Genomic DNA, 12136 nt, shown 5'->3' with positions numbered 1-12136 from the left:
AATTATCTCCTTGCCTTTTAAAGTAAATTGGATTATTTGTTTTTTGTGCCCATTTATCTTAGGTAGCGGCAATAAAAGAAGAGGGGGAAAAAAAAAACATATATATATATATATATATATATGAGTATTAAAGAAAAGGAAAATGGCGGCCAAATTTGACCCAATGTGTTCTCTAGGGTTAAAATATGTTGTAGCCTACTTTTGCAAAACAAAACAAAATTGTAAAATATAAATTAATTGATTATTAGAAAAAAAAATAACTTCTACTAGATAGTTATTATTGACAAACACACTTAAACATATTAAAACTAGATTAGGATTAACACGAGTATTTGTTTCTGAATATTTATTTGTGTTGAAAGACTGGCCTAAAGATTTTACCACCTGGCTTCACTTAATTGCTTTGATTGGTTGATAGAACAGTGTTTGATTGTCAGATGGGTTGCTTTAGTCAAATGTCAAGCACATTTTTAAAGCCCTTGACCTTTTCCAAACAGCCTTGAATAGTTGCTTTCCTTGTTGTTTGGTGAAGCACCCACTCGGCGGTATCAGGCAACTAAACTGCCTCAGTAACTCTTACATCTTTCAGCAGCTTTGATGCTCTTAACATTTATCAAAGCTTCTAGTTAAACCCCAATTTACCTCATGTGCACAAGGGTTTTGGCTTTGCATTACAAATCATATTCTAGGGAAAATGCTATTGCTCATTTTGATTGTGGGGCATGATTTCCAAAACCGGAGGAGCATCATAAATCCATACCCAGGTGTCTGCTGTGGTTGGATTGTGTTCTTTTGTACATTTTTGCATGAATGTAGGTTTTTATCTAAAGATCTAGACTCACATTTTTACTGGTACTGTTTAACAGTTGTGAAATGTATAGAGGACAAAAAAAGCCCACATTGCCCTAGACATATATGGGTAACATAAGGACCTGTGCAAGGTCAGTATTGAGTTATGACAAAGATCTAGTGTTGTAAATAATGAGATCCCTGACCTTTCACAGGAACAAGATGAGCAATTTATCAGCTCTCAACCCAATGTTCAGCATCTTCATCTATGCTTTATTGATAGTAAGAGCAAGCACTGAATGGACTTTAAAGAGCATCTTTAATATAGAAAACACATTGTTTTTACAACTAAAAGTGGGAAGAAGAACCATTTTATCTCTGGTTTTGTCTATCATATTGTTGCTAAATTCATCTGTTTTTCCTATATATTCAATAAACAACATTAAAAAAAGGACATCTCAAAGTTGGTAAGAACAAAACATTATGTCAGTACAGCTCTGCCGATAGTTGTGCACAAAATGAAGTCACAAAAGGTACATTTAATTTTTGCATGCATTTTTAATAAAAAATAGTTGTTTACTTCTAAAATAACCAGTAAGAGCTTTTTTTCAGCCCGTCAGAACGCAGAGACAAACTTTTTCCTTCAACACCAGCCTGCACCATTCAGTTGTTAAGTAAATCAGTAATAAACTGGGCTCATTCTTAAATATCACTTGTTTTGATGCAACAAGTGATGAATTTATGTTGGCCCCAAACTAAAAATCTGAGTTTAGTACTAAAAGGTGTGTTTGAGAGATGCAGATGATTCGTCAAAAATCAGGCATGTCATGCGAACAATTGGGGGTTATTTTTCTCATGGCTTCTTTTTCAATACAACTCACAGAATGAAGCAGCCTGGCAGACTCTGTCTTGGCTCCTTTAAGGAACACCTGCTCCAAGAGCCATTTAGAAAATTAAAGCCATCACAGCACCAAGATACCCACTTAAGTATTGACCAGTTAAAACTCATGCTTTGTTGTAGCACTGTGTTAGTCATCTCTAATCAAAGCTAATTGTAAAGATTGATAGAAAAAAAAGAAGGTGGCTAAATTTTTTGTTTCTGTTTGGACTAATAGGGTGAGAAAAGTGACAAATTTATGGCCTTATTGAATAGCAAATGGTTCATGAACATATTCAAATTACAATGTACGCCTTATTGATAATGTCCTCCTCCTCTTTATATGCTTTGTCTTCTCTACCGAGCAGGAGGGTCTAATGGCAGTGATGCCCAGTTTAGCCTAGTCTGTTTAGTTTAGTTTAGCCATTACCTATTGAATTCTATGACTTCATGTTCTTTATGATTTCAGGTTCATTATACATTTAGCGGTATTAAGCCCATTGAGATGACTATTGTTGTAATATTGGGCTATACAAATAAAATAGAATGGAATTACATTTTCCTTAGTAAAAGAGTAGCTCAAAACTGAGCTTGTTTATCTGGTTGTGGAAAATTAGATTGAGGCTTTGCTTTTATAACAGTCTAAACTTTATATATTGTGTTTTATTGTGTATAAATGCTAATTTGGTTAAATTTTATTTTCACTGGAACTCATCTATTCTTATCTAAAAGATCTCATCGATTTGCTACAATGATATTCTTGAGCTTCTCACGCTGATGTTGGAAGGTCAGGAATCTCAATATGAACTAAATGAGCAACTCCTCCGCTTAATTACTGTGGGCCTAAGGGCTCATTGTTAAAAAGCCTTTAGCAAACTCAAAACATCTGTATTTTCTCAAACCAGCTAATTACTGGCTATTTTCATTATGTGGTGAATTTTCTCACAAAAAGCTTTATACTATTTGGTGCTGCTTGGCATGGCCTTTTCTGTTTATTTTGGTTCCCATATCTGTTTGTTTCTAGTCTCTCCTTTGGATGAAACTTTTTCCGCTTTAATTTTGACTTTACCAACATGCCGAATCTATCTATTTCCCTGTTATTTTTATAGGTTATTTGTACCTTTTTTCCCTTGTAAATAATAAACCAATCAGAAAAGTGTTTTAAAGATCGCCTTATTCTGGTTTCCATTTTTTCATTCTTGCCTCTACACACAACTCCTCCTTTCTTATCTTTCTGACTTCTTATCTATACATCATTTGCCCATGCTTCACTGCCTCCACCTTACTCATACTCACACACACACACCTACAGACACGCTCTGAAAATGCTGAATTAATTCCTTCTCCGTCCTCGCTCATCTTTGGTGGTCCTTTATCTCGGGGGGGTTACAGAAAGGTGACTGGATGGCTCCCCATCATTAAAACCTCATCGTCCAAGATGACACAGTCTACCGTTATTGACTTTCTCTTTTTTTTTTGCTCCTGCCGCAAATGCTGTGGTATAAAATCCAATTGGCAGACGACTGTTGAGCCGTGATTTCATTAAAACAGACTCGTAGACAATATAAGTACAAGATGAATACAGACAGAATGACGGAATGCACCCTGAATAATGCACAATTCTGAACAATTCTCCTTGTAATTTAAATGCATAATCTTATCATGGTAAAACTGAATAAATAGCTGAAACAAGTTCTGTATATTGGTTTCCTGGGAGTGTTTAAAGAGAAAAGCAAGTTGAAGAGAAGAAATAACTTATGGGGTCACTTTCAGGGAAATCATGTCATCTTGGTTTCTCCTGAACAGAAGGATCCATAAAGGTCACATCAATAATTCTCCAGATGGTCATTAATCATTTGGCCTCAAGTCTGTCATGATATGGGGCTAATGAGATATGCATAGATCATTTCTTCCTTTGGTGGGAGGACAGTTTTGGCGGTTAGAGTGATAAAAAAAAAGAAACAACACACACACAAAAAAAAAAAAAAAAAAACAATCATTGATCTTGTTGTACTCTCAGGGGACATGTGTTTGCCCATAGTCAGTGTGTGCCAGTGTTTGTTCTAGTCTTTTTGAGAGGTAGTTTAAAACCGTTTCATGGTTATATTTTGTGTTCTAAAAGCATCATTCTTGAGGGCACTGTAAAATCAAATTAAATAAAAAAGAATGGTGATCAGTGTGTCAAAGTTAAGGAAAATCGTATAAATTTATGTAACTTATCATGTACAAAAGATATGTTGATCTTCATTTCTTTAAATACTACCAATGTCATGGTGTGACATTCCAATTGTTTGACACTGATAATATTTAACAAGAAGACTAGAAAAATCCGCCTTTTGATGAAAATACATAATCCTTCTGTAATAAACTGATTGATTTGGTTGTTCAAGCTGAATTTAAAAGAAAATTACCTTAAACACTAAGATAAATCTTTGATTCCAAAAATGTCTGACAGGTTCTGTAGAACAACAAATATGTTCCTAAAGGGCAATGTGTATCTGTAGTGAGCAGATTTCCCCCAAAAAAATACATTTTAGGATCGGTAACCATCCAGATCTTAAACCATAAGAAACTTTTTTTTTCCTTAAGGGTAAATTATGTGGGATATACCACAAACCAAGTGGACCACAAAACAAATTTCTGATGTTTTTTTTTTTTTTTTTTCCTGTCACACTGATGTCACCATGTGTTCAAATTGGTTATATTTCATCTGTTATATTGAACCTTAACTTTAAAAAAATAATATATATATATATGTATATATTCCTAGGCCAAAAGTAACAAAACTGTGACAATATAATCATAAAAGTAACAGTTTGTCCTTTTAGAAAATATAAACTGTGATTGATAAACATGTCATCAGTACTGCTGAGTAACTGTAGATCAATCCGCTCTTATGCTAGCAAGTGAATGTTAATCAGAATGAGTCCATAATAGCGCTCTGACATGAAACCTGGCAAAGGCTGTGAGAAAAAGACCTCACTGGGATTGATGAGTTTGAAGCCTGTTGCACAAAAGATGGAGTTATCAAAGACACAAACCATTTTCTTATTTAGTACATCTCTGAGACAAAGTGATTCTTGATATATCTGATTCAAACAGCAAAGAGCTACTAAATGTACTGTATCTGTTCTAAACGTCAGTTCTACGTTTTAGCTCTGAGCTGATGAGTGACAGAGTCGCTGTGTTGTCACGGCAGGCTCAGCTGGACGGTGCATTTCACTTGCATGTTAATGAAAGAAATTCATGAGCGAGCACATTGAATGCACAAATATGTCTATTACTATATTTCATGTAAAAGATGTCACCGTGGTTACAAAACTGTCTCATTTCAGTTTAGACACCATAAACATTACTGAGTGACAAATTTAATTCATACAAAGTGTTTTAGTGATCATGGTGTTTGTATTTTCAGTGGAGGCAGTAATGCATCACTCTGTTTTTTATATACCTATTCATATTCTTTTCATGTTTTTTTAATCATAGTTAATAAATCAATGTTCTCTGAACTGTTTGCTTAGGTGAAAATATATTCCCTTCTGCCTTCTGTGTTTCAGATTTTCATCGTTGCTGTCGCCATTTGTTCCTGTAGACACCGCTATCTCAGACCGGTAACGTTATGGCCTGATTTTCTTCTTAAGAAAGAGATATCAATGCTCTTTTATGAATCACAAAAAGATCTTTAAGCAGATATTTGTGATTATGATTGAAATGGCATGTTGTGCAAAAATGGATTATGACTTTACCTTTCTATGATAGTATGATATGGCAGAGGTTTAAGTTAACAACATTATACATACTATATAAGAAATAAATAAATAAAAATGAAATAAATCTATACACCTGCTTTTCATTCCAGTGATTATAACAGTGACGTCAGACTTTTGGAAAGTGTAAGAAATGTTTCACAAACATTAACCTTTTAGGACTGATTGGAGAAAAAAGCATGTTTTTTATTTAATCTTTAGAGTTCTTAACATGCAGCTGTGACATTAACAACAACAAGCTTTAAGTTTTTTTTTTTAGAGGTAATGACGTTTAGTTTTAAACTTTGTTATGGTTGGTAGATGTAACTCTTAAATAATTTATTTTTTGTATTTTTCTCATTTTTTCTACATATTTCTTGCCAAAAAAAGGTATGTGTTGATAGTTTTAACAAATTGCATTATTAAAAAAGTACAAATTGGACTCATGAAATAACATACTCTGACTGGATGTTAGTTGGCACTGTCAAAACAAAAACCTAAAAACCCATTACTTTACCATAAATACATTTTTCTCCAAAAGAAACAACAGGGTCTTTCAGCACCACAGATGCAGTAATGGACTGGTGTCTATTTATAGTGGTGGGAAAAGCTTGGTCCAATGAATAGAGGTGAACAAAGAAGACTGATAATGGAGCCATCAGGAGTGGTTTTAAATTGCTTTCTCAGTGTTTAGAAGAAAAAGTAAAACACTGAATGACAAAATACATGTGAAGATTGAAATTCTGGTAAATTTGTTTTTATAAAATATTGTTTTATGTTTTTAGAAAAAAAATGGTTAAATGTGTTTTATTTGCTCTTTGAAGTTTTCCCTAAAATATAATTGTTAATAATATTGTTAATAATATTTTAGGACGTTATTCTTTATTAATTATGATGTATAATTAGCAAATTGGAATTGCATTCGTTGCGTCGTTTTTCCTGTTTTCTCTTAGAATCTAATATTATTTGCTTATGTGTTGCTGGTGAGATAAAACTGATGCATTATTATCATGTTGTGGACAGATGGATTCTGAAGAACAAAGCGAATGTTGACTAAGCCTTTTTTCCTGAAATAACTTTTGGACTTGTAATGTTTTCCAGAAAAAAAAAAAAGATGCTTAATGTTTAAGTACTTTTTATGATCTTTCTCCACTAAAACCTTGTTTTAAAAAAAGTGGTGAAAGCATTCTAAAAATTCATCTTGCATTGCTCCGTGGGTGAGCCAGTAAGTCACAACATGATTTGTTCTACTTCCTTTCGACATGTCCAAGAATTATGTCTCATTTTAAGAAATTCCTAGAGGTACCTATCTGTATTCTCCATATGATTGAACCATCAATACTGAAGGTAAGAGAAGGTCACCCTGACAGTTTTATGGGTTGCCAGATCTGCCTACCTCCCTACAGTGCTCTGTAGAGCTGTTTTCCAACATCACTGATTTTATTGTATAGTGACAGACAGCCAATTTAAAAAATAGCAAGTACAATCAAAAGTGCATTGGTCAGAATGCAGTCTCATATTTCTGGTATGATAAATGGTAAAAAGTAATTGATCTTTCCTCATGACACCTTTATATCCTTTTTTTTTGGTCTTTCAGACCCCCTGACAGTGAGATTCTCATATACACGCACTCTAAGAGACTTTTTTACTGCCTAAAAACAAAATGGCTTTATCTCTGTGCTGTGCTTAATAACCTATTTTATGAATATTTTATCATTTTTCACAGCTAAGTTGGATATTAATGAACTTTCAGTCTGTGCCTACGCTGCATGCTTGCTAAGATGACATTTTTGCCTGCCCACCTGTTATGAATATTTATGATATTCTAGTGGACAAAGGTTAAAAGAGGAACATTTTGCTTTTGGCTGCTGCCTTACTCATTGTACTTGAGAAAGGGTGCTGTCTATGGTTCTGAAGTCATGATCCATTGTTGTTGTTTTTCCCACCTAAACTAGTCAAAAAATAATTCTTTTCCACAAATGTCTCTGTAGTAAAAGCAGTTCTAATTGTTTTTTTCAGCGGCTGTGTGGACCCCCAACCCTACACACGCACTACTGACACAGACACCTTTATTCACCTTTACTTTATTCACCTTTACTTTACTAGGGTCAAAGTTGGAAGGGAAAACAACAAAAACCTTTTGACTTTGACATGGAAAACACATTTTTAAACCCTATTTTTTTCAATAGTTATATATTGTTTTGAAATGTCTGTGAATTATAAACTCATAAGAACAGTTTTAAAAAATGAACTTAGAATTCTACCATGTTGACTGTTTTGATTTTCTAATTTTTGTTTTTTTTAATTTTCTTTGCAAAGCTACTTCTGATTCTTGATAGAAAGCCTTTTATAGCAAAACTGTCAACAACACAGATTGTGTGTGTTATAAAGAGTGAAGTTTTTGTTCTGTGCCATGCACCAAAACTATTATTTGGTGGCCAGCTGACTCTTGACAAAACACAGTCAAAGGGAGTTATAAAACATGTTTATTGGCCTAAGAAGTCGACAGTAGTTCTTCCTATCATGCTGTGGTAATGGGAGCCAGGCGCAGACAAGTAGCCATATATTTTCTGCAGCTTAGGAAACAGACTACCCCTCAGTGGTGAGGACACAAGGAAGAGAATGAAAGAAAAGACAAAAAAAAGGGAATTTTCTTTCTTTGGCACCTTCTATCTCTAAGTAGCACAAAAGCACCTTTTTCGTGTCATTTTATGGTAGAAAAGACATTTTAAAGCATAGTAATTGAATTTTTTAAAAGTTTATTGGCTATTTCTACACAGTGTTGTAGTATTATGGAAAAGCATTATTTTGAAAAGTTTATTTATTTCTTATTTCTAAAAGTAACCTTTGTTTCTTAATGTTTATTTTTCCCTAGTCATTTAGCATCTCTAAGTCATCTTATATGTACTCATTCAACTTTCCTTTAATCAGTACATGCATTTTTCTTGCATCATTCATGTCTGTCATCCCCTTTGGAGACAAAAAAACATTTATGAGTCAAAAACAGTCTCCCAATGTGTATGCATGCAATGTAGTTGTTTCATCATTGTACTTTTGTGCAAGAGATTTTGAAGAACCCACTGGATTCAAGTTTGATGTGAATCATTTCAGCCACTGATCCTCTTACTTCCGTTATATACTTGTATTAAAAATATACAGTCTATTCATGGATTAGAATGGCTAAATGTGTTAGCCTCACACCTGCCTCATCTACCTGATCCAGCTGCTAAGATCCTGAAGGAACCCCTACTAGAAGAACAGCTTGCATAGATCAGTAGAAAGATGTTTGCCAGAGGCCATGGATTCAAGGGCATGCAAAGGTCATGAATCATAAAGTCAGTTTCTTTTTCTGCCAAAGAAAACTTACTACTACCTTGTTTTTGGCTTTAATGCCAGACTTACTTCATTTTCTAGTTTTCTGCAGCGGAAGATACGTTTGACGTTTAAACTAAATGCTCTGCTGCACAATTTAAGAGATGCTTGCTGACAAACATTAATTCAATAAATAAAATGCACTTAAGAATTATGATACATGAATACAAAGTTTGTTATATGGTTTGATAACTGCACACTTTAAAACAAATTATGACTCCATCAAATTTAGAATATAATAGCATTTTATAGACAATCGTCTATCGTATGACTTTGAAACTGGTTTGAATTTTTATTTTCCTCAAAAAGGAATTTGTTAAAAAACAAATTATGACACGATGATTTTTAGTTTATATGCTAAAGCAATCCAAAGGATTGGTCACTTGTCACGGTCTTCTCACTTCTGCTTTTCTCTAATTAACAGATCTACATTCACCATAAGCCCAAGGCAGATGTGAGGCAAAAACCAGCTAATCAATGGCACTAAAGTTAGTCCCTGAACAATATTGAAGCAGAAAGGCTTGAGTGAGGCTCATTGATTTGTATTCAATATTCACAGTTTTGCTCAAGAAAAAAAAAAAGACCTTGAAAGATAACAAGATAGTTATTTGTCCTCAGACACAATCAAACATTTTAAACCAGAACTTTATAAAAGATTGAATTCTTTGCATAATAGTTTTTTTTGGCTAAATTTGTGTTTTTTTTCCTCACAGTTTCAGTGTTTTCTTTAAATAATTATAAAGTTTTACTAATAAAGGAAACCAGCTGTGCATTAGAAAGTCCCAGTAACCGTTACATTAGCACGAACAAGAAGCTGTGAAGGTTTAAACCATTAGAAAATGGGCTATTTTAATTAAAGCTGCAGATTTACTTGCCGAGCTGGGTTAAAAGCATTGATGGGCTGGTCTGATAAGAACCAAAGCAGTGGTTGTAAAACTAAATCATGTCAGGCAGAGGTGGAAAAAAGCCTCCAGAGGAAGGACAGGGGAGTTAAGGAAAAGACTCTTTGGCTGCTCTGTAATGAGGACAAATAGCTAAGGAAATTTGGCTGAAGGAAGGAATATATTGTAGTTTTTTGCAAGACTTTCAGTGCCTGTGACGCTTCAGCTTTACTGCTCTCTCTTGGTAAGAAGGTAAAAGGAAAAGGAAAATGGAGGAAATAAGTCATTTAGGATGAAGCATTTTTAAAAGTTTTCCAGTTTTGCCTAAAAAATGAAGGCTGTCGTGACGAAACAAATGTTTCTTACAGTTTTGTAAGAATAACAGTTTAATTTAAATTTGGATGTTTACATGAGTTGTGTTGTCTTAATTTACACAGTGCAAGCATTACTACTCCCTCCTGTGAATGGAAATATTAGTATGCTATTGTTAAAGTCAGTTATTGATCAGTTATACTGATAAATAAGCTTATTTGCATTTATTTAACTTGAATGTTTTACTTTTTTACCTTATATTGTTTTTTAAGACTCCAAAGCACCATTTTCTTATTTAATTCAATTCTTCTATCACCAATCTCTTTTATTTTTAAAGCTTAGTTAAATAAACGACCCTCCACAGGACACCCCTTTTTGGGCATGTATTACAAGTGGTTCTCAAGCTCACTGAGCACGTCAGTGCAGATTGCCATTTCAGCAAGAAGATGATTATTGTGTCTAAGTGAAGTGTAATTTAGAAGTCTTAGCTTTTAAATTGAGCTCAGTGCAGACACATTTAGATGAAAGCAGGACAGTGCTTTGCAGCAATATTGGCAGCGATCAAACACTGAGTTTACACTTGTAATGTGTGGCACTCAAAGCATCTGCTGCTTGCTTTCAGAGCCAAATGTGAATGCTGAAGAGCAGCCAAACAAGAACAGTTTTTTAAAGCTCAACATGTATGTACAAGCTTTTCCCTTTGCCTTTTGATTCTCAAACGTCATAGGTATTAGGATGGTGTGAAGACCCACCCGTCGGGTTTGTTCTTTGTATTTGGGGATTTGTTTAGATTTTCTCACTTCCCACCCTTTCTCCCCATCACCTTTTCCTATTATATACCCCCCCCCCCCGATCTGTCAGATATCCTGAGGTGACGAAGTGAAAGCTCGTGCTCAAATAGTTGTTCATCACTCAGTGAGTTAAATGATTTAATGGTATTTAAGATTCGTTTTGGTTTTTTTTCAGTACAGCAATTCTGCTGTACTAAAAAAGTAGAATTTTATAAAATACAACTGCCATAAAAAACAATATTTAGAATCATGATTCATTGTTATGGTTCGTGTAAACTTCCTTGTCCTATGTGTTCCATATATTTATCAATATGCTTTTGTAATAAGCTGTATAAATACCAGTTTAGACTTGTTCAAAGGAAAAAGCATGTACCATATGTGCAGTGTAGCTTGCAATGAATCAAGCCCGCTGTAAACTAAACACTATACATATTTTTGCATGTCATCTTCTGTTTTTTCCAGTGAATTCTGTGCTTCCTCCTCCATAATTGAGTTATGTGGAGCCGTTTTCCATTTCTCATTTCCAGTAATGTAAAATGTTCTGCCTCTGTCAGCTCTTAAATTGTGGGGTATCATTTATTGAGACACCTCAATGTAGCAACAATTGTAAGTTGTTTCAAGACAATAAGATAATGTCTTTATGTGTTACACTTGCTTTTAGCCGTAGTATTTTTTAGTCATCCATTGTCACGAAAAAATAAATTTACAACATTCATTATTCTCGGTTTTGTGCACTGTGTGCATAGTCTTTATAGGGTCTGAAGATATGGAGGCTGCTGTTTATGATTTTAACATCTGCATCAATTTTATTTAAACCTTCAAATGCTGGCAGTTAAATGATAATGTTTATAGTTAGAAACTTCAGTCAACATTTCCTTATAGATTTCAAACTGTTCATCTGTCCTACAGTTCTTCTTACATGTGCTACATTAAAACTTTTATGTATTTAGAAGGAAACAAACATCTGTGTTAGTATTTACTTGCATGGACTACAGCTACTTTGTATTAATACTTAGTAAGCATGTGAAAAAAATAATAATGTGACACAAAACAGTGAATTCTGTTTTTAATCCGATATTTTAATTTGTTGTGTTAAATAACATTCATTTGCTTTAGAATTTTATTTGGTCCTTTATATTGTTTTTTGTTTTATTTGGCAGATTTTTATGTGTAACACTAAAATATATATATATATATATATATATATATATATATATATATATATATATATATATATATATATATATATATATATATATATATATATATATATATATATATATATATATATATATATATAGTGGGATGATCATGTTCTTTCATTATTTTGATCTTCCTAATGGAGAAGTCCTCCTACTCATGTTAGCT

General features: G+C 33.6%; 1 protein-coding gene across 4 annotated transcripts in view; it reads left to right on the top strand.

Moving 5' to 3' along the window:
• tnr (tenascin R) overlaps positions 1 to 12136 on the top strand; it is a 139378-nt gene that overhangs the window by 36932 nt on the left and 90310 nt on the right. For 3 of the 4 annotated variants that reach the window (XM_004079342.4, XM_011486828.3, XM_011486829.3), the window contains exon 2: positions 5224 to 5277. The exons of the other annotated variant lie outside the window; for it this stretch is intronic. The gene's annotated coding sequence lies outside the window, so the exon portion shown is untranslated. The remainder of the gene's footprint in view (positions 1 to 5223; positions 5278 to 12136) is intronic. 4 annotated transcript variants of the gene reach the window in all.

This window comes from Oryzias latipes, chromosome 17 (genome assembly GCF_002234675.1).
Source record: "Oryzias latipes chromosome 17, ASM223467v1".
In the NCBI taxonomy this organism is placed as follows: Eukaryota; Metazoa; Chordata; class Actinopteri; order Beloniformes; family Adrianichthyidae; genus Oryzias; species Oryzias latipes.
This window is presented reverse-complemented; position numbering and strand designations above follow the sequence as displayed.